This window comes from Narcine bancroftii, chromosome 11 (genome assembly GCF_036971445.1).
Source record: "Narcine bancroftii isolate sNarBan1 chromosome 11, sNarBan1.hap1, whole genome shotgun sequence".
Taxonomy (NCBI): Eukaryota; Metazoa; Chordata; class Chondrichthyes; order Torpediniformes; family Narcinidae; genus Narcine; species Narcine bancroftii.
Genome location: NC_091479.1, coordinates 39,434,763 through 39,458,777, shown reverse-complemented (window position 1 = coordinate 39,458,777; position 24,015 = coordinate 39,434,763). Strand labels below are relative to the sequence as shown.

The 24,015-nt window shown below is 40.9% G+C and overlaps 1 long non-coding RNA gene across 1 annotated transcript in view; it reads left to right on the top strand.

Moving 5' to 3' along the window:
- Positions 1-245: 245 nt before the first annotated feature.
- LOC138745281 (uncharacterized) overlaps positions 246-24,015 on the top strand; it is a 37,449-nt gene continuing 13,679 nt past the window's right edge. The window contains exons 1-2 of the long non-coding RNA XR_011346133.1: positions 246-290; positions 424-526. This is a non-coding gene — a long non-coding RNA (uncharacterized lncRNA). The remainder of the gene's footprint in view (positions 291-423; positions 527-24,015) is intronic.

Below are 24,015 nucleotides of genomic sequence, written 5' to 3'. Positions count from 1 at the left end.
ACGGGGGCAAAACGCCGACTTGCGACCATTGTGGGGTCTGATTGATCCTTTGGACTACACTATGGTCGCAGGTCGGGGAGGACCTGTCGGGGTCATTGGGTCGCTGAGGAAGGGATGGAAAACCAATCCATTTTTTGCTTCCCAATGCTCATAGAATGTGCCTAATTCCATCCGTTTTTCCTGTTGTAGCATCACATTCTTCATAAAGTTAGATGTTATTTTTTAAAGTTGTGTCACCTGAACAATAATGCTCCAATCCTTCTGATCCTGACGTACCATGTGTTTAAAATGTAATGTTTCTCAGTTACTTGATCGAATGCCTTAAAAATATAGGGACTTTGGTGTTAAAAATACAGAGTAAAGATTTCACCAATCCTTTTGAATTTATGATCTCTGAGATTTCTGGTCATGTTTTCTATTTAGGTTGGTGTATCTTGCAGACCTGTTTGGATGCAGCAAGTAAGAAGTTATCCATTTGTAGCATCCGCTGCGGCAGCGCGACCAAATAAAGAGACATCCACCCAAGGTGAGTGTAAAACAAAGACTGGCTTTACTGGTTTAAATTCCCCACGTGTGCTCACTGGCCCACCCACTTCTGGTGACGTACCCCTGACTTCCAGCATCACTCTCCAGCTGGCTGGCCGCTACGCGGAAGTGAAGGGCATCTCAGCCCGCACATGGTGCAAGGCCCAGGCTCCTTCTCATCTTGGACTGTCCAAGTGTTGCTGTGATTTGGCCTTTTTTGCTTGCCCAGTTGCCTGGTGCGCTACAATCTCAGCGTTGATAAGGGAGAAATTCTTTCAATGTTTTATTCACTTTTATTACAGAATTCTTCCTAGTTTATCTGTGTAACATTGAAAATTATGGGTTTTCATGAACAGGAATCATGATTTTACTCATAATTTGGTGAGCCAATTGATAGGACAGTTTTTGCTAATGCCCCATGGGAAGCAAAATAAAAATGAAGTGACAAAATTAGGAAGGTTTGATGACCCTTCTTTTTAAGCAGTATGTCAGGATGATTTTCATCTTGCTTGCTGAATTAAAATGTGATTTGTCAGTTCTTAATGGCAGCTGCCATTATTGGCATTGCAAGGAGAGATGGGAAATGGGTCAAGTCCTTGGTGGTCCCAGTAATGCAACATAGAAAGATGTCACGGGGCTGAATGTGGTTTAGGGAGGGAGAGGGTATTAATTTTTAGGAAAAGTATGTGGCCAGCCACCTATCAATATTTTTTTATCAAATAGAAATTCCTGCTGGTAGAAGCCATTTCCTACTTTGAACAGGCCCAATGTCATTATCCAAGCAGATATTGTTAAGAGCCCAAAGGATCCCAAAACCCAGCAGCAAGAGACATTCACCAAGACAAGTGGTTTTTAAAACAGAAGTTATTTTTAATCAAATTTAATCATTAAATTAGAATTAAACTTTAACCTAACTCTATACTTAACAAACCCAAATTAACCCCTTTTTAATTCTAAGTGCACATATTTGTAATGTGTTTAAATTTAAGAAAAGTGATTTGGTTCACAGTTCAATCTTACTTCTCTTTCTTCCAAGTTCTCTGGATGCAGGCAATTCTGCTGTGCACAGAATGGAATGTGTATAAATTTCACCAGGATTTGGTGCTCGAAAGGTAAATGTTTACCGCTCAGGATAGTTCTTGTAGGGTTTTTAGAGAGAGATGTGTTGTTCTAGGATTTCCACAACTGAGGTACCACCATTAGTCACCTCAATGTCTCACTGATGAACTTTGCCCCGTTAGGGTTTTCCAGATGGTAACTTATTTCTGCAAGCTACTACAGAGTCCCATTCCTCTTATTCCAAACAACAGGAGTTCTTTCTTCTGCTTAACCTAGTGTTAGATAAACAAAACCTAGGAGTGACTTTCCTGTAAGCAGCCTGCAGAATGGTACTTGTAGCCATCCTGGCTCCATTTCCAAACAATGGTCATTCATTTTATGACATCAGTTCGATTAATACCTACTTGTGAATGTGCAGAACATTCACCAGAGATCTTCAATATTTCTTCAGTCTTTCAAATAAGATGTTTTAAAATGTATGTGTGTGTATGTATGTAACCTACTCTAAATCTTACCAAAATACCAAATATTACCAAATTCTCCAAATATATTTATCCATTACAATATCACGTAAGGAGCATTTAAGAGAATCTTCGACAGTCATATATGGGTGAAAGAAAAACAGGGTTGTAGCGGATGCACAGCGCAGTATTACAAACCGCCACCATCAGTTCACAGACTTACCTGACACATCGCGGGCTAACAGTGCTGGGTACCAAAGTACAGTGAGTGGATCAGATGAAGCCCCTGCCTCAAGGCATGGGGCACTAATGGCTCGTAGCTTTAACCTGCTGGACCTGTGGACCGGAAGGTGTTCACTAATATTCTCATTGATAGGCAGGGAATAAAAGGTCTGTGTGTGTCTGCAATAAACCAGTCTTGAGTTGACTAACTTTGTATGTGTTTGCCTTTATTTAGTAACATCTACCGCAGTAGCCGCTACAGGGTATTATTTTTTTGTTAGAAATATCAAGATCAACACATCGTGGGTCAAAGGGCTTGTACCGTGCCATAATATTCTGTTATTTCTATTATTGCTTGACTTTGAATATCTGTTGTAAGTACTGTGAGACTTCAATAATGTAGCAAATGTGCACAGCAACATTGCAGTCAGGAGTTTGTATCTCCTGGTTGACGAGCTTTTCTCTTTTTTACACAATGCTTTCTAGTTCTCGTCAGTAAGAAAATAAATATTGTGCATGTTGAATATGTCATTATGTCTAAAATTAACACTGGAAAAGAGTCAGTAACACCAAGGTAAATTGCACCCTTTAGTGGCTGGTGCAGTTTCCTGACGGGCACAAGTTATCACTCGGTGGCGACAGTGATGTGAAAATGTGGGTAAATTATTTTGTATATGATTTATACATGTTAAAGTTAGCTGTTGTTTGTTCCAATTTCAGGTAGGTGTGGTTGCAAAGTGGGTAAGGATAGAAAATACTTGGGGATCAAAAACTGGGGCTTGCATTTGATGGTGTGAAAGTCAAAATGGAAACTCAGAATAAGGCTCATCTGATTTAGCAAGCCACTGGCTCTTATACTTCCACCAGAAGTGAATCGAGAATTGAATTTTGAGTCATTTACGGTGGGTAACTTCAAAGTCTGTTGATTGTAAGACTAAATTAAGAGCCCTTTTGCCTCTGGCTGTACAGAAAGATTGTTTTGTTTATTAACTAAATCTTTCTGAAAAGGAGAATAGTGTGAAGCGGCTTTCCAACTCGTTGGTGATGAATCTTGCAGTAAGATCTTTCAAATAATTATAGATTCCTAATTCCTCCCAGTCCTCGGGCATTTTCTCCTGCAATCTACATCAGTTACCACCATCCAGGGATTCTCATGAAGGGTAAGTTTCAAATTCACCTCCTCCAACCATGTCCGTGCCCTCTGTGGCAAGAAACCCAATCCAGAGTAAATGACAGATAGGCTGAGCGCCTCCACTTGGATCACAATGGCCATCTTGGCTCATGGTCACAAGATGTTTTAAGTTCCATTCCATTCCCACACTGACCTTTGTCTTCTGCCTCCTCCATTGTCTGGGTGAGGTCAAATACAAAGGAACCATCTCTTATTGAATTTGTGAATCGATGGTATGAATAAGGAATTGTCCAAGTTCATGTAACCAGCCCACACCCCCCCAGGTTTTCTCTCTGTCCTGTTGATCCACTCAGTTCCCCTCATATTTTCCCTTCCAAACCAGATGACTTATAAATGTGGGCAGAAAATGGTAGATGGAGTTTAATCTGGACAAGTGTCTTGCACTTTGAGAAGAGTTGTAGTAGTGTTGCAATGAGGGATCTTGGGGTGCAAGCGCGAGCTCCTTGAAAGTGGCAACAAAAGTGTAGGGTGTTAAAGAAAGTATTCTTCATTGAGCAGGGCATGAAGTATAAATGTGGTTAGACCACATTTCAAGTGTTTTCTGCATTTCTAGTTGCTGCATGACAAAAAGAGTTTATCAGGGGGTTGCTTGGCATAGAGCATTGGTTCTGGGGAGAGGTTGGACAAATTTGGATAGTTTTCTCTGGAACATTGGAAGCTGAGTGATGACCTGGTTGAAATTTATCCAATTATTGTAGTGCTGGAGAAGGTAGATTTCTTCTTCCTCCTCCCCTGTGGGAGATGTAAAAATACTACGATGCCTATATTGAACATGAGAGGGGAAAAGGAAAGGAGTGAGGCAGGTTTTTGCACAGTGCAGTGGGGGTCTGGCCCACGTTGCCAGGATAGTGGTGAAATCACCACGATTTAAGAGGCATTTGGTTGGGCACATGAACAAGAGGGAATAATGGGTGATGTGTATGGACCATGTGCTGACAGATTGGATTATGCTCTGTTGGGTGATGATTCATCTCTTTTCAAGGATTGTTGCCAATGGGCAATAAACTTTTCACAAAGGTCTATCTCCAATGAATGTATTTAGAAAATTTCCATGAGTTAATTCCCTGTAGAAACACCAGTTTATCATTCAAGCTGTGTAGCCACAGCAATAATGCAAAGTTAAAGGCCATCATTACTGGATCCATTTTAATCAGCCTTCACCTTGTACAATGTTCAGTTGAGACAAGAAAATCAAAATGCAACTTTTAACCTCAAGGAAAGATGAGTAATCCTCTGTACCACAGAATTATTGCTGAAAAAATATTTGGAAAATTTTGTGAATTCAGCTTCCAAACAGTTGATGAAGAGGAGCCACAACAACATTTTTAAAAATTAAACCCAGAACATTTATTAGAAGATGTTTATCACAATAAACATGTTCAGGTTCAGTCATGATCGATTCTGGATTGGCATGTGGCAGTAATATAAGGAATGCAGGATAGATATATTCCAAGGAAAAATAAATTAATGATTTGAATTGTGGTTTAAATGGTTTTGTGGCCAAATTTGCGGAGGTCACCAAGATAGGGGACAGAGTAGGAAGTGTAGAAACCGTAAAGTTGCAGAAGGATATTGACAGATTAGGAAACTGGGCAAAATGATGGCAGATGAGATTTAACACCGAGAAATGTACAGTTGTACATTTTGGCAGTGGAAATAAACAGGAAGCATACTATTTGGATGGGATGAAAATTCAGACCTTGGATGTGCAAAGGGACCTGGGTGTCCTTGTGCAAGGAAAACTAAAAGTTAATGACCAGGTGAAATTGGTAATGAAGAAAGCGAATGCTATGTTGGCATTCATTTCAAGATGAATAGTGTACAAGGGAAAAGAGATGTTAATGAGGCTCTATGGGGCACTGGTGAGCCTCCTTTTGAGTACTGGGTGCAGTTTTGGGCCCCCTATCTGAGAAAGGATGTGATGTTGTTGGACAGGGTTCAGAGGAGAATGATGAGGATGATTCCCAGAATACAAAATATAATGTACGAGGAGTGTTTGTCAGCTCTTGGATTGTATTCATTGGGGTATCGGAAATTAAAAAAGAAAGCTCATGGAGACATTTTGTATTTTGAAAGGTTTAGATAGGGTGGATGCGGGTAAGATGTTTCCCTTGGTGGGTGAGTTGAGGACAAGAAAATTAGAGGTTATCCATCCAAAACAGAGATTGGGAAGAACTTCTTTCGCCAGAGTGTCATGGAGCTGTGGAACTTATTGCCTCATACAGCAGTGGATGCCAGATCACTGGGAGTGTTTAAACAAGAAATAGACAAATATCTCGTTAGTGAGGGCATGAAGGGATATGCGGAAAAGGCTGGAAATTGGAAGGAGTGTAGAGTAGCTCAGTGTGTATTTACGGAGCAGATTCAATGGGCCTGGTGGCCTGGTTCTGTTCTTTTGTCTTGGGATCTTGTTCTCATTTGAGAGAGATTATCGAAGGCAACTGAGAAAAATGGAAACAATTTGAGGCAATTGTTGGAGTAGGTTATTTGTTTGCCATCTCTATGTAAAACTCCAAAATTATCTGTCACTTTGGATCAGTGCTGGTCCCTCCAATCCCTGAGGAACATAGTTTTTCTAATTTGTCATGTGTTCTTTCAGCTACAAATTATTCTCTTTTTCAAACATGGCCACAGGTTACTCGTGCTTCATTTCTGTCTTACAATCTTTTTGGGTGGTATTTCAGTTGTAAATGTGGAAAATTCCATTTTGGGAGTGGATTTCTTGTCACATTTTTCCGTGATGTATTTGAAAAAACGTTGTTGTGTGGACTGCAGGTCTTGAATGCAACTGAGCTGCATTTGTTGTCCTTCCAATGCCATCTGCTGCCTGACAAGCCTTCAACCTGATTCCTGCCCTTTCTAAGCCTTGCGCAAGTGTTTTCCTCGCCTCGTGACCCCATCGTAACGGTGTACAGACATGCAATAAGCCACCATATAAAGGCAGGGTCTGAGACGCAGGTCGTAATTCCCCCAGATTATCTTAAAATCGCAAGATTGGATTGGCAAGAGTTGGGTGTCGTCCACAGATCTGACAGCTGCTGGGCTTCATGGTTGCATATGGTTCTGAAAAATACTAGGGATTGGCGGCCTTGTAGAGATGATCGTTCCCTGAACAATTCCACCGTGCCTGACTGATACAATATTCCAAATTGACAAGACTTCTCAGCCAACCTCCACGACAAATATGCATTTGCTAAAATAGATCTAGTACATGCTTACTATTAGATTCCATTTGACTCTTCGGATGTCACGAAGACAGCAGTGATGGTCCCGTTCGGCATGTTTGAGTTTCTGAGAATACCATTCGGTCTATGGAATGCAGCTCAGACATTCCAGTGGTTCATGGACCACGAACTCACTGGCCTTGTGTTTTTTTTGGTGCTTGTGTTGATCGAGGAGATTCTGGTTGTAAGTGTGGATGAAGAGAAGCACAAGAGCCACCTTATCTCATTGTTTCCGAGGCTTGAGGAATGTGGCATCGTGATCAATCCCAGGAAAGTGTTTCTGGAGCTGCTGTTCTTGTATTTTTGGGACGTAGAGTTATGGAACATGGTATTTTGGCTGATGAATGAGAAGTGTGTGAATTTTGAGAATTTCATCTCCCCATTAAGGTTGGCCAATTGTGATGGTTTTTAGGTATGAGGAATTTTTATCGCTGTTCCCTGGTGAATGCCACAGCATCTCTATTACCTCTTGCTGAACGACTCAAAGGATCTGATGTCTGCTTCAAAAAGACCTTAACTTTGTGTATGCTTTCCATGATGTGAACACTTTTCTTGTAAATGTCACTAAGCTTGTACATCAAATGCCTAAGGCCTTAGTCTCTTACAACAGATGCATCTGTCAGTGCTGTGGGAGCAGTGTTCGAACAGCTAGTCTGTGGGCAATTGGAACCTTTGATGTTTTTTTTCAGCCAAGCGGTCACCGGTTCAGGCAAAGTATAGTACATTTGGGCAAGAACTCTTAGCTATCTATCTCGCAGTGAAACATTTCTGTTTTAAAAAATATATATTTATAGTTTTGTATACAGTTCAATATAATAATAGAATCGTATCCAAATGATACGTTCAATGATCAAAATAGAATAATAAAATAAATGTTGTACTGTACATAAAAGTGAGAAGAGAAAAAAAGTATAAAAGAAAAAAATACAGACCTAGGTGCAAAGCTCCTGTGATTACTATTCCCTCCCAAAAGGAAAGGCAGGATATTAATAAAATAGTAGAATTAAACCAACATGATAAGGTTCAACCATTAAGATGAAAGAAAAGTGGTGGTGGGGTGGAGAAGTGAATACATTAGATATCTAAACCCATATCTAAATATGGTTTCCATATTTTGAAGTAGGTATCATACCCAGTTCTAATATTATAAGTCACCTTTGCTAAGGAAATACAATTTTGCATTTCCCCACAATCAATTTTAAGATGGGATTCAGATCTAAAACATGAATTTGAAAAATTAGGAATAAATTAATAGATGTGCCATTAAATATAATTGATGAATAAGTTATTATTACCTAATCTATCAAAAACATTAAGTACTGTCCCAACAAATGTCAGACCAGCAAAAAGGGTCAATTTCAGTTCCCAAATCCAATTCCCATCTTTCTTTTGATTTATTCAAGTCTGGATTTGGAGATTCCTCTTGAAGTAGAAGATACAATTTGGAAATGTTTCTTTGTAATTCCCTCATGAATCCAAATTTCTAATCCAATATTTCAGCTTTTTTATTGGAAGGTCATCCTTTGACCATTTGTACAGACCACCAGCCTCTTATGCATACTGTATCTCTACTTGCCAAGGGAGATTCAGCACTTGCACTTCATCCTTCAATTTTCATCGGACACACGTGACATCTGAGAGAAAGCGAATTGGTGCCCAATCCAGGTGCGACATTACATACAACTACTGACATCAATTTCAATGCCATGGCTCATGTACGGTGCACTGATCCCGATTTCATCCGGTGTAACCAGATCAACTCTGGTCTCCATCTTCAAGATGTGACCCTGGATGAATCGGCTGAAATGTTGGTCTGACCTTTTTCCCCCAACAGGAAGGACTAGGCTATTTGTGTGGGCAGCTATGAGGCAGGAGATTTTCCCTTCACAATCTATCTATTCCTGGCGGAACAGCATCAATCAAACTGGTTAAGGAACATCTTACCTGGGTTCATTTAAAACAGAATGTTGGATTATGGGCAAGGACTTGTTTGCTGGGTCAATGCCCTAAAGTCTCCAGGCACATGAAATTCAAGCTGGGGGATTTTGTTGTTTTGGATTCCCATTTCCAGCATATGCACCTTGTGGCTTGAAAGGTCCACTTCTGCCATCTCGGCAATGTACTTTTCTGCTCACGTGTGAGGACAGGACTACCAGGTGGAAGGATGAAATTCCTATCATCGGCATCTCTGCAGAGACAATTGATGGGACTTTTGTGGATCATTGGATTCCATCATTTGGTGTTCTGGGCACTATTACAACAGATCGAGGGTCTCAGTTCGAGTCAGCATTGGTCCGAGCTCTCACTGATCCTTTGGGCACTACCTGAATTATGGCTAAGCATTTCAGGGCCAACAGCTTCTTTGAGCATTTTCCTTGACGATCGAAAGCACCATTGACAGCAGGTGGCAAATCATCGACATGGAGCGAACGTTTGCCCATGGTTCTCCTTTGTGTGACTACAGCTCTTAGGGCAGATCATGGATGTTTAGTGGTAGAGCTAGTCTATGACTGTATGCTGACCTTGCCAGGTGAGTTTGTGAATCTGAGTCCAGACACAGTGCTCATGAACAGGTCAGTTATCTTGATTTTCTTCGAAAAATGAGATTACTCTGATGTTCTCCTATGTGGCAGCATCATCTGCAGTGGATGTGCCAAATGATTTACAACACTGTACTCGTGTGTTTCTTTGGCATGATGTTGTTCGTAAACCACTTTAGCCCATTTACGATGGTCCTTTCCAGGTCTTATGGCACCATCCATAGTGTTTTGAGATTGACAGGAATGGAAAAGGTAACACTGTTTCCATCAACAGGTTGATGCCAGTGTATTTTGAATGTCCATGTTCTGCATCAGGGCCAGAGGGCCAGTGCGCCAGAGGGCCAGTGCGCCAGAGGGCCAGTGCGCCAGAGGGCCAGTGCGCCAGAGGGCCAGTGCGCCAGAGGGCCAGTGCGCCAGAGGGCCAGTGCGCCAGAGGGCCAGTGCGCCAGAGGGCCAGTGCGCCAGAGGGCCAGTGCGCCAGAGGGCCAGTGCGCCAGAGGGCCAGTGCGCCAGAGGGCCAGTGCGCCAGAGGGCCAGTGCGCCAGAGGGCCAGTGCGCCAGAGGGCCAGTGCGCCAGAGGGCCAGTGCGCCAGAGGGCCGTTCGTACCCCTGCATCTCCTGTCTTGCAGTATCATACGAGATCAGGCTGAACTGTCAACCATCCAGACCGTTACCCTGGGGACAGTTCCATTCAGTCACCTCCTTGCATGGAGCGGAGGATGGAGGTGGGGGGAGGGGGCTGTCACGGTGATGTATCTGCCTGCTTTGGGAACGGTGCCAGTTGCCGCTGATGATGTCATTGGATCGTCGCACTGGAGGAATAGCCCACGTGCGCAGGTGCGTTAAGCGTCAGTATATGGGTGATGGATCTCAGACGCAGGAGGAGTTGAGAGAGAGGGTCAGGATCACCGTGTGGTACTGAGCTAAGGAGAAGGTCAAAGGGGTTTGGCTGGGTGATGTTTGGGGAGTTGAAGAATGCAATGTTGTGTCTGAGGAGGATAAAGAAGGTCGACTGCATTGTCTTCTGGAGGAAACGAGTGAGGGTACTCTTTAATTGTTTGTAAACGATGGTATATCAGTGCCGTTACAAATCTAACCCTTCCCTACCTCACACTCATTACTCTCTATTATATTTCCATCCATGTATCTTAGTCTTTTGAATGTCCTCATTGTACCAGCCCCCACCTCCACCCGAGCAATGCATCCCAGACCCTCACAGGTCTGTATTTTTTAAAAAAAACTTGTTTAGACAATCAAATCAAAAGATGAAAGAAGTTCTATTGCTTCATCTCGTGATCTCATCATCATTTCTTTGCAAATTATGGGCAAATTGAGAGAAAAATGTTTGTCTTAAATGGACACTATGAAGGAGAGGTGGAAGGGTGGATCCCTTATATCTGCTGGTCAAATACTGCGAGCTGCATTGTTACACCTCTTAACAACACATGTTGAAGAATACTGCGGAATGGTAATGATCTAAAATACCCAAACTGGAGAAATAAATTGAGATGAATGCCTTTGGAATGAACTTTGGAAGGCATCATTGGGTTTTCGTGACTTGCTCATGAACCAGAATTTCTCTCACTTGGGTTCTGGCTCCTGAGCCTATTCTCTTGCTTCCATTTCAATGAAGTGGCTACTTTACCTTCCTGGCTCCCATGCGAGCTCGCTGTGGCTTCTTTTGTACTGACTGTTATTATGTTGTTGCAAAGTACTGTCCATCCAACTTTTCTCAAAATCTGGACTAATCCGTACCAACTCATGAAATATTGATGCTCTCCATTTATTGACTTCCTTGATTTGAGTTTCTTCCTGTCCAACATGGTTCAACAGTGGATGGCAGAATCGCAACTCTGTTGCGCTGCCAGTGATAGGGATGGTGTTCAAATCCTACTCTCTCTGTGAGGAGTTTTTATGTTCTCCATGTGTGTTTGTAGGTTTTCCCTGGGGTGGGGGAGGGGGGTCCAGATTTTTCCCACTGTTCAAAAAGTATGAGCGTGTTGAAGGTGAATTGGGAGGCACAGGTTTGTGGGCCTAAAGGGTCTGTTAGTGTGCTGTAACTAATCTTGAAGTATCACATTGACTCTGATATGTCACTAATGTAAATCTTGGTAGTAATGGTGTGTATGATTCAGCTTTGTCTTGATCTCTGCGGCTATTGGCCTCGCCTCTCATGTGGAACCCTATAACTTGGGTGTTTTGGAATTACCTCGTTGTGAGGAGTATATCTGAATGAATAGCTTCACTAATTACTCACCATGTTCATGTTTAAAGTCCATCTATCCTTGTCTGCCCAGTCTGGACTGGAAAATTGTAAATGTTACTCCACTCTTTAAGAAGGAAGAGAGGCAAAAGACTGTAAATTTTAGACCAATCTTCACATTTAAAAAATCACGTAATTTGTTATCTTTTCCAAATAAATACAAGCTTTCATTTTGCCAACTATTCATATTTAAATCCACATAATTTTTCCAAGTAATCCCAATAAATTCAATTAGAGATTTATCCATTCTTAAATCCATTGATAAAGTTGTAATATACCCCATTTTAAAAAGCAGTGGATCTAACATTAAAGTAGTCTCCAATAATTCCGTCTTAAACTCTTTAATTTTTATCCTAAAAGACTTACTTTATCACACAACCAGACAGAATTGAAAAAAAAAAGTACCAATTTGAGTCCCACAATTAAAACATAAATCCTAATGACTAAATCCATATCTTTTTAACTTTTCCGGCATTTAATACAACTGATGTAGAAAATTGTAGTTCACCAAATTTAGTCACACTATCTTCACACAGAGTAGTCCATCCTTCTTGGGATAATTCTAAGGATAAATCTTTCTCCCATTTAGGCTTCGATTTATCTAAATCCAGTTTAGCTATTTTTTCTTGCAACAAAGAATACATTTCTGAAATAAATCCCTTTCTGCCCTATTTACAATTAAATTTTTAAATTTAGTTAACTTAGGCATGTTCAATTCCCGCCCAAAACTCTTCACTACTGGAGCATGTACTTGAAAATATGCAAGCAAAGAATTTAACAGTACCTCAATTTTTTCATGAAGCCTAACATAGGAAAAAAATATCCCATCTTCAAAACAATCTGCTAACACTTGAACACCTTTCATCTGGCAAATCTTTAAACACTGAGATTATTCATCGAGAAGGAGATGTATTTATCCTGATATGATGGAATTTGTAATGAAACCTTATCTCCAGTTCCTATTGCCAGATTTCTTTTATACCAAGTATCACATAAATGTCATAATACTGGCACATTATTATAATGCAAAAGACGAGGAGTCCATCTAAATATACACTGATGTATAATAAAATGTGAAATCTGTGATAATAACATTTTAGCCCAGTGTGGAGGTTGATTAACATTGAACATCCTATTAATAAATTTTAACTGATAATTAACTAATAATTTAATGAATAATTCTGAAAATGAGGCCATTGTCGTCCCTAATGCATATTGCCATGTTAAGTTTTGCAACAGTACTCTAGCCAATGTACCTTTCTATAAAAATATTCTGATTGCTGCATAACTCTTTAAAAATATGTTTGGAAGCGAAGATGGAATTGATTGAAAAAGGTATTGAATATAAGGAAAATTATTATTTTTAATACAATTCACATGTGCCATTCATGTCAAAGGAAGGTTTTTCCATTTGATTAAATCAGCTTTAATTTTATCAATAGAGAAACATAGTTCAACTTACACAAATGTTGATAATCCACATCAACCATTACCTCTAAATATTTAAGTTTCATTTTTCATCTAAGCTGTGTAATCTGTTTACAAGCAGGATAATCTTCCTCTGTAATTGGTAATATCTTCCTCTTATCCCAATTAACCTTATAACCAGACATTTCTCCATATTGTACCAAACAGGTTTGCAGATGTCATAACGATTACTGAGGATTTGTTAAATATATTGGTACAAAGGAACCTTATATTCTCTTCCTTTATTTTAATCCCACTAATTTTATCATTTTGTCTTTATAGCTTGGGCTAGCGGTTCTATCACCAATGGTGACAAAGGACAACCTTGCCAAGTGGAGCGTGTTAAATTAAACGTATCTGAAATTTGTCCATTTGTCACCATCCTCACCAAGGGATTTTTATACAAGTCTTTAACCCAACCAGGCAAAAAAGGTCCAAACTTAAATCTTTCAAGTATTTAAATAAAAAGTACCTTTCAACTCGATCAAAGGCTTTTTCTGCATCTAATGCCACTATCATTGATTGATTCAAACAATGTCTTGACACATGAATCAACGTCAACAGTCTAACAATATTTTCAGAAGAAAATCTATTCTTAATAAAACCTGCTTGATCAACATGTATTAAACATGATAAATACTTCACAAGTCTATTAGCCAATACCTTAGCTACTATCTTATAAACTACATTTAATAACGATATTGGTCGATATGAGGCAATTTTCAATGGGGCTCTTCCTTTTTTGCAATAACTAAGTCTAGCTCTAGAAAAGGATTCTGGAAATGCTTTTGCTCTTCTGTAGCTTGTTTAAGAACATCCATCAAAACAGGAGACAAGACTTCATAAAATTCTTTATAAAACCCTCCTGTAAACCCATCTTCTCCAGGTGATATTCAATATCACTTCTTCAATTTCTAAATCACTGAAAGGAACTTCCAATTCTGTCCTATCTTTATCGTCCAAAACCGATAACTCCAAACTACCTAAAAAAAACTCAACACGTTCCTCATCCTGATTTACATCAAAAGGATATAAATTCTGGTAAAATGAGTGAAATTCATCATTCATTTCCTGAGGTTTAAAAGTAACTCTTATATTATTTCTTATCGCATTTATTGTCCTTGATGCCTGTTCAGTCTTTAATTGCCAAGCAAAACTTTATGCGCTCTTTCCCCTTACTCATAGTAATTCTATTTAGATCATTGTATTAATTTTTCATATTTATATGTTTGCATTATATTATAACAGTTTCAACTGAATCAAAAAAGTCTTTTTATCCACAGTCGAATTTCGTTGGAATTCCTTCTCTCAAATTGTTATTTCCTTCTCCAAATTTTGCCTCTCTGCCAAATGCTGCGTCTTAATTCTTGCAGAATAATTGATTATCAGACCTCTTAAATAAGCTTTTGAAGCATCCCACAGAACAAATTTACTTTGTACTGAATATGTATTAATTGACAAATAAGATTGAATATGGTCTTTGATTTAACTTAGAAACTTTGGTTGCTTCAATAACATCCCATTAAACCTTCACCGGTAAGGGGTGTCTACATTATGCAAACCAGAACATGTGCAGGTGCACAATCCTTTATCCAGATCCCTTTGTGGGGCGGGGGGGCACTGTGTTCTGAATTTCAGATTTTTTTGGATTTTGGAAAGCCAGATTTAAGCCCACCCAAATTATGCTGCTGTATCCACCCCCACTCCATTCCAGTCACACTGATATTTTTGCTCCACTCCTCACCTGCCTGACTCGCGCTGCCATCTCTCTCCCACTTGCTGATGTTTGGAGCTTTCCGGATTTTAGATGTCTGGAAAAAGGATTGTGTACTTCTACTTAACAATGAGGAATGATCCGATAAAATCCTACTCATATACTCTGCATGTATAAATTTACCCTGTAATTGTGCTGATGTTAAGCAAAAGTCGATTCTCAAAAAAGGATCATGTCTGGGTGAATAAAAAGAAAAGTATTTTTCTGTCAGAATTAACTTACTCCACATTTCCACCAAATTCAAATCTTTCATTGAGTCTAACATCCATTTAGCCATTTTGGTTCTTTGTACATTTTTTAGAAATTTATCCAACACACAATTAAAATCCCCACCAACCAAAATATTTTCATTAGCTTGACCCAGATTCAAAAAAGTTTCAGAAATAGCATCTTCGTCATTTTCATTGGGTGGATAAACATTCATCAAAGTCCATGCTTCAGCAAAAATTTTACAATTCACCAACAGCTCTCGACCCAATGTGACAGAGAATGATTCCAACTGAAACGGTATCTTCTTATGAACCAAAGTAGCAAATCACCTCGAGCTTTCGAATTAAATGGAGATGAAAAACATGTCCTACACAATCTCTCATCAATTTCATATGTTCTTTCTCAGACAAATGAGTTTCTTGCAAAAAGGCAACATCAACCTTCATTTTCTTTATATATGCCAATATTCCCTTCCTTTTCATCGGATTATTAAGTCCTTTAACTTTGAAGGTCACAAAATTTAAATGAGCCATAACTTAATTTCCTCTTGAGATTGGCACTTCACAGAGCAATTACATATTTTAAAAAACCTAAACCCCCCCCCTTTCAAACAATAAGAAACCCGTGTAAAAAATGTAAAAATCTACAAGTACAAAAGTCGGACCCCCCTCTGTGGACCAGCTGCAGTTAATACCACATTTGACAGATGACTTTAGAAGTAGCAGAGTCAATCACCACCCCCCCAACCGAACATTAAAACCCATCAGTCATCCCAGTGATAACACCCACATTGAGCTTGAGCTTCATCTTCAACATCACTCACCAATTCTGATTCCAATTCGTTTCCATGTTCTGTTCCCAATTTTAACCTTGGGCATTTTCCCCATCAATTCCTTCAAATCTGGGAAGGAATTTGCAAAAGATAATGCACCATAAGGACTCTCAAAACATTGAGACTGATCTGGCCCATAATTCACCTTAAATATCGTCGGACACCGAAAAGTAAACTTATACCCTTTCTTCCACAGCACTGCTTTGACCAGATTAAAATCTTTCCATCACTTAATAATCTCCTGACTTAAATCAGGATAAAATAAAACCCTATTGCCTTAAACCATCATTGGGCTTTGATCAAGGCGAGCTTTCTGAACCGCAAGCCGCAAAATCATTTCTCTATCCTGATATCGCAAACATCTTAAAAGAACCGCTCTTGGCATTTGACCCGGAAAAGATTTTCTCCTTCACACCCTATGAGCCCTATCTAAAAGGTCTCGACTCCCAACATCTCTGGAATCCATTTCCAGAAATAATTTTACAGGATCTGAACCATCAATATCTTCCGGCAGACCAACTATCTTAATATTAATTCGACAACTTTGATTTTCTAACGAATCAATGTTTTTTAACAAATCTCTCTTCTGGACATCCTAGCCTGTAAACAACTCCTCAATATGATCTATGCTCTCCGCATAATGGTCCCCACAGTCCTTACAGTCAATAAAAATGTCTTCGATCTTCTTAAATTGATCTTGTCTAGTGTCCACTGCTGTTAAACTCTTATTAATATCAACTTGAATAAATGTAATTTATTCACACATACCAGCCATTATTTCCTTTATAGCAGCAAATTGATCATTTAAAGTTTCAAAATATTAGGTCATAGAAGACATCATCTTTTCATTTGGTTGGATCAGTTCTGTAGACATGAAGTTGACTTCCATCCCTGTTGCAGGGGCCTTAAAGACTGGGGAAGGTGTCTGTGGTTAAACAACAGCTTTCATTGGAGATGGAGATGTTGTTAAAGCCTAAGGCCTTCCTTCAGTAAGTCCAACTGCAGCAAATAGTCATTCGTGCTCTTCTTCTTCTCGAATTTCTGAGTTGTCCTCCTCCACCTCATACCTGGCTGCCCTACTGTGGATTTCCTGCATGTGAGAACATCCATCCATGCTGAGAAGCTCAGTAGCACCAGATGAGCATCTTCAGATGGGCCGCTGCATACAGTCATTCGCCTTCCCGCGAACACGCGCGCACATTCGGGCACCCACCCCCCTGGTCTCCTTAGTCAAGCCAGGCTTGGGTCGGATTCCACGCTCACTCTCCTGGCCCACCCCCAGGCCAAAGATCTTGGCGATATCTTGCGTCTCTGGAGGCGCAGAGGATGCAGACGTTTCTTCCAGCTTCTCTTGGGTTCCACATTGAGGATTTGGATCTATCTCTAACTGCTCCTGAGTTTCCTTCTGGAAGGTCGGCCTTGCTTCTTCTGCACTTTTCACAGGTTGAAAACCTAGGTTTTTTTCTAAGTTGCTGGTAATGAAATGGTATTGTATTAACTGACCAGTATCGGCATGGGCTGGCCACCCTCCTGATGACATCCTCTCCGAGACTCCTCCCTGGACTCCTCCCCAGTGACCCAGGCCATAAAGGTCGAGCAACGTCTTCCATCCCTTCACTTACCTAGCTTGCACGCGGGCCTGCAGTCTTGTGTGTAATAAAGCCTATCGCTCCCCTTAGTCTTTGTCTTTTTGATTATTAGGGCAACTGTCAGTGCCCAACACTGCTGTTTTCCTTTCTTCATTTCCAGAATCCTACAGTAGTAAATTAATGTTCAAAACATTGATAAAGTCAAATAATTCACTACAGTTCGAGTATTGAATAGTTCAGTCAGGGAGAGGTGTCTTCTCACGTCATTTTCCGATGCCATCTTTCCACGACCCCCCCCTCCCAACCTCCCCTCAGCTGACTCCTTGAACACCATCCAATCCATGAACTCTAGGCAGCCCTGCAGCTGTCTTCCCTCACGTGACCACCTTTTGGTTGTCCTGATCTCGTAAGTGTTGTGAGCAATTTTAGGCCCCATTTCTAAGAGAGGATGTGATGGTCCAGAGATGGTTTAAAAGAATGACCCTGGGGATGAGAGGAATAATTTGATGGTTCTGGGCCAGTACTCGCCCGAGTTTAGAAGGATGAGGCAGGACCTCATTGAAATCTGATGAATAGTGAAAGGGCTGGATAGAGTGAATTTTGCCAGTACTGGGAGAGTGTAGGACCAGTGGGCACAATCTCAGAATAAAAGGATGTCTGCTTAAGACGGAGATGGAGAAACCTTTTCATCTGGAGCAGTGATTTTCAAACTCCTCCTCCCCACCCCCACCCCCTGGATCATATTCCACTTAATCCTTGTGCCAGAAGAGCTCTGTAGTAAGGAATTACTTAAGGTGGAATGTGATTGGAAAGAAAAAGTTTGAAAACCACTGTTTTAATTGTACCTCATTGACTTATTCTGTGTGTGGTTTCATAACTCTAGAGGAAATGGACCAATGACAATTTTTCTCAAGCAAAATTTTTCCTTCACAATTGGGTCAACGGCAGTCTTTCTCAGCCTTTTTTCCCATTCATATTCCACTTTAAGCAATCTCTTACTCATTTTTCGACACTCCAAGGAATAAAGTCCCAACATGTTCAACCTTTCCTTGTAGCTCAACTCCTGAAGATCTGGCAGCTTCCTAGTAAATCTTCTCTGCACTCTTTCAATCTTACTAATACCCTTCCTGTAGCTAGGTGACCAGAACTGCACACAATACTCTAATTTTTCCCTCACCAACATCTTTTACAACCTCACCATAACTTCCCAACTCCTAATTTCAGTATGTTAATTAATCAATGCCAAGATGACAAAAGCTGTCTTTAGATCCCTGTGGTCCTGTGACACCACTTTCATGGAATTATGTAACTGTGTTTTATCTCTTGCCAATTTCTATCACTTCTCTGTTCAATTTCATAATGTTGACTTCTGGACTGTTTTATTGTGCCCCTTGATCTAGAGAGTTCTGGCAGAGCAAAGCAATTTTGTTTTCTTTTGTCAGGTCAAATTTTGTCACATTGATCCAAAAACAAGTATTTTCACCATTCCTTCATTTCAGATTCTCTGCAGCTGTCGTATTGTACCTCACAGTGACGGCATCATGTTCGTCTTGTTTATCCTTTACCCCTCCATCCAGACAGATGTGCTGATCAGCGAGTCGACTCCACTCATCCAGCACCACTGCCATGTCTGTTGCTCGGGCATTTCATCCCACATATTGAATTTGTTATTTCCCCTCTTCTTTTTTCTCAGCAAAGAGAATCAGGTTAATTTGATATTCTTTCTGAATCCCAGTGAAAGGTTATCGACCTGAAGGTTTTAGCTCCAATTACTTTTCCAGTAGATGATCCGCTGAGTATTTCCAGCATTGAGTTTTTATTTTACTGCCTTGGTATATTGCTGAGTACTTTGAATGGGAGAAGAAATGTGGGTTGGGTTAAGTAAAGATGTCTAGAATATGGAGTGGATTTAGAAAAATAGACGTAAAAATGGAGGGTCATGGAAATAGTTAATTCATCTTTTTGAATTTTGGAGTCTCCTGTCGGAAAGCGCAGAATACTCATCGGGCTTAATTCAAACCTGCCGGCAGCAAACTCTTAATGATGTCCCATCTTGTCCTGTGGAGCCCAGCACATATAACCATATGACCGTTTCCAGCATGGAAACGGGTCATATTGGCCCTTCGAGTCTGTTTCAGTTCACATGAACAACTCCACTAGTTTTCACCTCCAACACTCTGGCCATATCCCTCCAACCCCCTCATATCCATGTACACATCCAACCTTCTCTTAAATGACAGCAAGGACCCTGCCGCAATGATCTCTTCTGGAAGATGATTCCATTCTGCCACCACTCTCTGAGTGAAGAAACATCTTCTAAAATTCCTCCTAAAGTTTTGCACCCTTACCTTGAACACATGCCCTCTTGTTCCAACCACCCCTGCCCTCAGGGGAAAGAGTCTACTCACGTCTAGTCTATCTATTCCTTTCATAATTTTGAATACCTCTATCATAACCCCCTTCATCCATCTACGTTCCAATGAATAAAGTCGCTGTCTCCTTAATCTTTCTCTGTCCTCTAGATGTTGTAAGCCATGTATCATTTTTGTAAATATTTTCTGCACCCTCTCCACCTTATCTATTTCCTTCCTATATTTGGAGACCAGAACTGAAAACAATTCTCCAAAACTGGCCTCACCAATGCCTTAAACAGTTGCAGCATCACTTTCCAGCTATACTCTGGTCTATGATATGATTTCTGAATCCCAGCAGACCATATCTCAGGATAAGACCCACTGTCTTAACGTCCCTCATATGGAAGATTTTGCCTCCCATCTGCACAATTTCTGTGCTTTCTCCATGGTTGATCTTATCATGAGATACCATCAGATCCCATCCATAAGGAAGACATTCCTAAAACGGTGATTATTACCCCTTCTGGGCTTTTTGAATGTCTTAGGATGCCACTTGAGTTGAAGAATGGTGTTCAAACCTGCCAGCGGGTTATAGACACATTGGGCAGAGATTTAGAGTTCCCTTACATCTACTTGGATAACATCTGGTAAAAACAACGGCTTCACGAATATGCTGTCCAGACTGACTATATATCATATTCAGGGTGACATTGATATTTCTGAATTAGCCAGTATCCAGGCAATGGACCCAGATGTTCAGGCATACAGTCTGGCCATTACTAACCTGGACATACAGCAGAGGGCAGCACAACTGGGTGGCCAACCTTACTTTGTGACATGTCTTTGGGCTACATTAGACCAATGTTTCCTGCATCTTGGAGGAAACACCTTATTGACCAGATACACAGCTGATCTCATCCGTCCATCAGAACATTTGTCAAGCGCATGTCAAATAAATATGTATAGTATGGACTGAGAAAAGGCGTCGTGCAATGTGTTTGCACATGTACCTCCTGCCAGACTGCCAAAATTCAGTGCCACACTAAGGCACCTCTTCAACATTTCCCGACGGTATGCAGACAGTTGGAACACGTGCATGTAGACCTGCTTGGACCATTGCCAGAATCTCAAAACATGAGATACATTCTAACAGTTGTAGAACATTTCACGTGCTGGCCAGAGGCCGTCCCGTTGCCATCCAGTGACACTGAGACAAGGGCCAGAGCATTCATCATCAACTGGATGGCTAGATTTGGTTTTCCCACATTAATTCAATCCGCGGAACACAATTCACCCACGTTCCCACCAGCAACTGAAGTCCACTTTTAAGGCCCAACTCACTGGTCCCAATTAGGTTGATGAGTTGCCATGCATTCTTTTGGGAGTGCGCACAGCTCCAAAGTAAGATATGTCTGCATTGTCCACAGAGATGGTTTATGGTACGGTCCTTACAGTTTCATGGGACATTCATTTCACAACCAACTCTGATCTGAACTTCCTTCCACAGCTTCGACATGGTATCGCGATCAGCAAAGCTTTTCCTACCCACTGGCTTGGATCCCCTTAACAGAATGTACCCCACCACTCCTGGATACTGATTTTGTTTTTGTGCGCAGACAGGACCTAGGAGTGCTGTTACAACGACCGTATGAGGGCGTTTTCCACGTGGTGAAGAAGGATGGTTTTGAATATACTTTGGACATTGGGGGACATTCGCAGCTGTTTAGTTGGGACAGACAACACCTCTGCCCATTTGGATCCCGCTTCACCCTTTCATTGCCCCCAGCCGAGAAGATGAGGGTGTCCACCTAAGGTGCATGCAACTGGTGTTTTACTTTCTGGCGACGGTTCTGGTGGGGGGTGGGGTGTGTATCAGCTATGTAGCGGGCCGAGAGAGCCAGGTTCTTTGGCGGGCACATGAAATCATAAGGCAGACAGCTGGGAACTCATCCATTTAATTGACCGCATGCACGTGGTCCTGCGTGTCAAGGAATGGCACGTTGATCTGTGATTTCCCCTGCCGGAAGGTGCAGGACACTCACAGGGCTTAATTTAAACCTGTGGTCCCGTGGATCTGCAGCAAACTCACAAATGATGTCCCACCTTGACCCATGGAGCCCGGGACACGGTGTAAATAGAAGAAGCCTGTAAAGACCGAATAAAGCAGTTTTGTGTTGACTAACCTGGTATGTGTGTGTGTTGCTTTAGTTGCTCTATCGAAGTAGACGCTACATATATAAATATTTGGGAGGATGATCACCCTTACAGGATACTTTTCATCCATCTCACAGCCTGTGGGAAGAAGCTATTCCCCAGCATGTAAGTCCTGATTTTGATGATGGACGTGGTTAAAGATGCTGTTCACTAGATCAAAATGGTCTTTGTACTATTCCTTGAGCCCAATTTGAACAACACTCCCAGTAAATGTCATCTACAGAAAAAGGGAGACCCCAGTGATCCTCACTACTCTGCATCATTGCTGTCTGATGCTATACAGCAACTAGACCATCCAAAGGTCGAGACTCAACTGCGCTCCTGTAAAATCTCAGTTTGAGAGCCATTAGCCTTGACTTTCTCAGGCTCCTTGGGAAGTGTAGGCCCTTCCTGACCGATAAGGAGGTGTGATCGTTCTGTGTATTAATACGTGTGCTGTATGGATGGGAATTTTATGTGATTGTATTGTCTATTCTTGCTCTTTAACAATCTTTAGTGGATAGAAGTAGTCATTGTACTTTAGGATGTATAATCATGTACAGATTGTCTTTAAATAGCCATTTGGCCCAGATGTCTATTCAGTCCAAGAATACTTTCCATCACAGGCAGATTTTAAGCAATAACACCATTCATACTTAAACAAACATTGTTTTTAATTTTCTTTTTAAAAAAAACAGGATCAAACTTTAACTTATCACTGTTAACAGCCTTCCATTACCCCCTTCTAATTCGAAGTGCAGGTGTATTTAATGTGCATAAAGTTCTTTGACACAACTCTAAGTTCACCGGTGTCTATCAATTCTTATACTGTGCATAGAATTCAACATTTATGAATTTGAATATGAATGATAAGCTCTGGTGCTTAAAAGTAAATGTTTACCCTCCAGGAAAGCTCTTGTTGGTTTCAGAGAGGGATTTCCTGCTCATTGGACACACATAAACTGATTCCCTCTGATCAGCCACTTTGGTGTCTTGCCAAAGAACCTTGACCCATAAGGGTTTTCCAAATGATAACCTCTTCTGCAGGTCACCATTGATTTCCTTTTGTTTCCCTTATTTCAGGTGAAACATCATTTCTAGCCAGCCATTTCCTGTTTTTCAACAGGCTGAACTGAGAACTCACGACCCGTCTTAAAAACAAGATGCTGGCTTGCCATCTCTCTCTCTCTCTCTCTCTCTCTCTCTCTCTCTCTCTCTCTCTCTCTCTCTCTCTTTTAGAAAAAGCCTATTTGGTCTCTCTTCTCTGCTTGCAAAACCACATGACCTTCTTAGAATAGCAAACTGGTATCAGCCAGATGACTGCACTGGACTCAAACTTCTGAGTCCATTAATCTGTTGCTTTAAAACAATAATCCATTTACACCTGCTTTTGAAATTCTTTAGCAAAACAGTCTCCTTGTTTTGTCTTTGTAAAGACTCTCGGCGCCTGAATGACTCACTCTCAACAAAGCTCTTGTATTTTAAATAAGAGCTGTTTTGTGCAGTGTATGTGTTTGTTTGTGACCTAAACGACTCCTCCAATCCATCTCTTTCAAAAACATCTCTATATACAATGTAAAATATATAATCTGTCACAGGACAGATGCAGCAGAGGAGCTGTGATAAAATCGATGGTGTCCTTGCAAAAACAAAAAGTGGGAAGAGGTATAAGCTGTTGAGTGGAGTTTGTAATAGTTTGAAACTTGAACCTCTCTCTATTTCAGGAGACAATTTACTGTCATGTAATTAAAAAGTGTCATGTCACACAAAATTGCTTTTTTCTTGCTATAAGGCAGACAGACTTACCTCTGGCAGAAATTTCCTGAAATGCTTCTTGCAGTCAGAGAAGGACTGAGTGCTCCCCCCCACCCCCACCACCCCAAACCCTGGGTCAAGTCACTGAGGGTCTGTGGATTCTCTTTTAATGCTCACAGATGTATGCTCCAGTTTTGAACCTCTGACATATTTGGAACCATTTAGCACTCACTCGTATCCCAGGTCTGATACCTGACACCCTTTTAGCTAGTTTTGACCCAGTCTCTAGCAATCCACAGCCTGGTGTGAGTTCCTTGACTGCTTTGTCCAGAAGCCCACAGCCTGCGTGGGTTCC